This window comes from Rosa chinensis, chromosome 1 (assembly GCF_002994745.2).
Source record: "Rosa chinensis cultivar Old Blush chromosome 1, RchiOBHm-V2, whole genome shotgun sequence".
Taxonomy (NCBI): domain Eukaryota; kingdom Viridiplantae; phylum Streptophyta; class Magnoliopsida; order Rosales; family Rosaceae; genus Rosa; species Rosa chinensis.
The window spans coordinates 65,315,049-65,318,266 of NC_037088.1; the positions used below are offsets into that span (position 1 = coordinate 65,315,049).

Genomic DNA, 3,218 nt, shown 5'->3' on the forward strand with positions numbered 1-3,218 from the left:
TTTAGCCAAAATGAGACAATTGTAACAGCTGTGCTGTTGTAGCTGCAGATCAATTATCAAAGTTGTTTTCTTAAATATCAGTATTTTTTTTTTATTCATATTCTTGCATGCTAATTTTGTAGAGACAGACAATGTGAATTGTAATTCTTGTGCTTATTTCAATTCCATTTGCTATTGATATATACTGATATGGTAGTATAATAGTAGCAAATGGAATTCCACTAATTGAAATGGAATCAAAGTTGCTTCAAAAGCTTCTTCAAATTTAGAAAACTACACAAAATTCCACATAATTTGGTTCAGAAGAGTTCTACATAATGTAAGACAACAAGGTTGTGTTCGCATCCAAACTAGACAGACACAACATATAGAGATTCAATACAATCATCTTTCCTTAAGGAAGAAACATAAATGATGTATGCTCCACAATAAGACCCATCTAGCTTTCAGCTTCTTTAACATCATCCTCTGGGTTTGATACATCTGATTCTTTGTGATCCTTCCTTCAACCTCAGTATCATCAACCTTGGAATCTCTTGTCACGTCCTGTAGCTGCTCAAAATTAGGCAACAAATACTAGTGAGCAAATCAATACAACGAATAGGCAACATATGAGAACCTACCCCACTTCAGTGTTGAGTGATTGCTTGAGTTCGAGAAGTCTTTAATTCCAGAGGCACTGACATCTCATTAGTTTCTTTCTCATGGGGACTGCTAACATCCCATTAGCTGCCAAAGACAATCAAATCCAAACAAAACATATATGATTACACAGTTTGTCAAAACAAAGTTTGCTTATTCATGTATGAGAGTAAGGATATTCAGTAGATACTAAAATTTAAAAATGTATAGAAATTCATTAATTCACAAACCATATCAAAACAACCATATAATTGGCAAAGAAAGAATCAGAAAACAATTCTGAACCCATTTCAATTCTTCATTCATCTAGAACTCATGAATTCCTATCCCCCAGAAGCAAACCAACAGTCAGTAATTCAACAAACTCAATTTAAGAAATCCAGAAATTAACAAACAATAGAACAAACAGATTTCATGAATCAAACGCATCAAGCTTTCCATAATTAAAATCTAAGGAACAAACTAATGCTGAAACAGATCCACTAGCCAAATAATTTCCAAAACAAAAAACAAGCTAAGAAGAATACAAGTATCTGTTACAATAACAGAGATCCGCCCAGAAAGTTTCAGCCAATTCAAAATCAAGGTCAAAATATTAAATCAAACTCAAGAAATCATATACTCACTACAAAGAGAAAACCCACTTGAAGAAATAGATGGTGCTTGAGTTGAGAATTGGTCGGGTGAATTCTCTGAGCGTTGTTGATACTCTCCAGAACGAATCGTGGAGATAGGGAATTCGGGGTTGGAGGCTTTTCTAACCCTTGACTTAATCTGAGCCATTCAAGCTCATTAAACCTAATCCAAGGGCTGGGAGCCTATCCCTCAAGTTAGCCAAAAATAGGTATTCCTCATTGGAAGGGGCTGTGTGTGTGTATATATATATATATATATATATATATATATATATTTTACACATTAGTTGATAAAGGTTGAACCCACGTGCATACATAAGTGTGGTTGCGAACGTCGTTGTCGATGTTTCCTTTGATGGTTGACAGTTGACCAAGTGGATCTGTAGAAAAAGAGACTAAAAGATGCTAAATTTTTTAACATGTCAATAAAATATCTAGATTATCACATCAAATAGTCATTAATTTATTTTTTTTATCGACCTTATCTATTTTTAAAGATATAAGTTTGTTTACATCTAAATAACAGGTAAAACAACTCTAGTAGGCACATTGGGATTTCATGCGATCCAGAAATTGAAAGTGAAAAGATGGTGGATTTGATCTTGCTTATGCTTTTACCCCACAGTAATATGCACAATAAGAAAAAAAAATTAGACTCATTCATCATCATTTGTGCTTTGGATCAATGCGGTAAACCCTACAGAAATCATTATTTCTTAAAACACCAATAATGGCTCCTATACAACTCTGGTTTTCGAGAGGTTCACGACCACGCTCATGCGTGACTGAGCTTTGTTTACCTACGTTAAAATGTTCAACTCGGCATCCTGTCTTGATTAAGTTAAGTTACTCTTTGAGAAATCTAATTAATTAATACATGAATATAAATGTATTTTCGGTTGACCATATGGATTGAGGTTGGGACGAGGATAAAACTGTAAAATATTTACAACATACATAAATAACTCATTCATCGCATCAAATGTTTGGCTTGGCCAATTTCTTTATTGCTGACCATGTCTATTTCTAAAAAGAGAGATGACATTGCTTTTAAAAAAATGCTCTCTCTCTTTCTCTCTTGAGAGAAACCCTAAGGCTGCAACCGGCCTTGATTGGCGGCGGCGGCGCTACAAATTTCTTGACTCTCGACAGAGAGGTTTCCCGGCTACGCAGTGGCTCGGTAATTTGGATTTGGAAGGGGGTGGCGCTTCTCTTTCTTCTCCCCTACTTGGCGGCGACGGAGATTGTCTTCGACGGTGTCCCAAGATGTTAAGTTTGGCTTTGGTTTGCCCTCTTGATGGACCGACACCTCTGATGGCGGTCAGCTTGGTTGCGAAGATGCGAGAATTCTAGCCTTTAATCTCGTTGGTGTTGGGTGATGTCGGAGGGGAACTCGTTGATGGCTGGGTTGCCCACGTCTATCTGGGTTCATATTCGATCGGGGGCACTTGGGATGTGATGGTTTGCTGGGATCGAACAGGCGTTGACGGTGTGGTGCGTTGTTTCGGTGGTTGGGATGGATCGGGTCCGGCCTTAGGTCAGAGAACTGTAGCAGACACGGCTGTGTTTGTACGACTTCGTGGTTTGGAGAACGAAGATGATGGAGTGGCTGCCCGGAAGAAGAGTGTCGGCGACGACCCGGCGGGTGGCTTTTGGCTAGAAAGATGCATGTGGGCTCAATGGGTTAGGGCTGGGTCTCCATGGTCTATAATGCTGTTTAATTTTTTTGGGTCGCAAAAACTAGAGCTTTAGTTGAAACCATTTTATGTCTGCTTCGAGGTTTCTAGGTTTCTGTTAGAATAATGGTGTGTGGATTTCCTAAAAGGTGGGTGTACTCGAGATTTTTTGGGATTGTATTCTTCTAGAATAGGGTTTCATGAGGTTCTAAGAAACGATTCTTTTAGTCGACCCCAAAGGAGTATTTCGTTTTTGTACTGCTTG

General features: G+C 38.1%; 1 long non-coding RNA gene across 3 annotated transcripts; it reads right to left on the bottom strand.

Annotated features, from left to right (window-relative positions):
• Window positions 1-234: 234 nt before the first annotated feature.
• On the bottom strand, window positions 235-1,498 carry LOC112182508. Of its 3 annotated transcripts, none has more exons than XR_002929468.2 (3): window positions 1,287-1,498; window positions 624-729; window positions 235-552 (listed from the first exon to the last, which is right to left on the bottom strand). It is a non-coding gene; the product is annotated as an uncharacterized LOC112182508 (long non-coding RNA). The 3 variants fall into 3 exon arrangements; XR_005803644.1 differs by having other exon boundaries at window positions 235-546; window positions 1,269-1,498; XR_005803643.1 differs by having other exon boundaries at window positions 235-546; window positions 1,287-1,497.
• Between the last annotated feature and the right edge of the window lie 1,720 nt (window positions 1,499-3,218).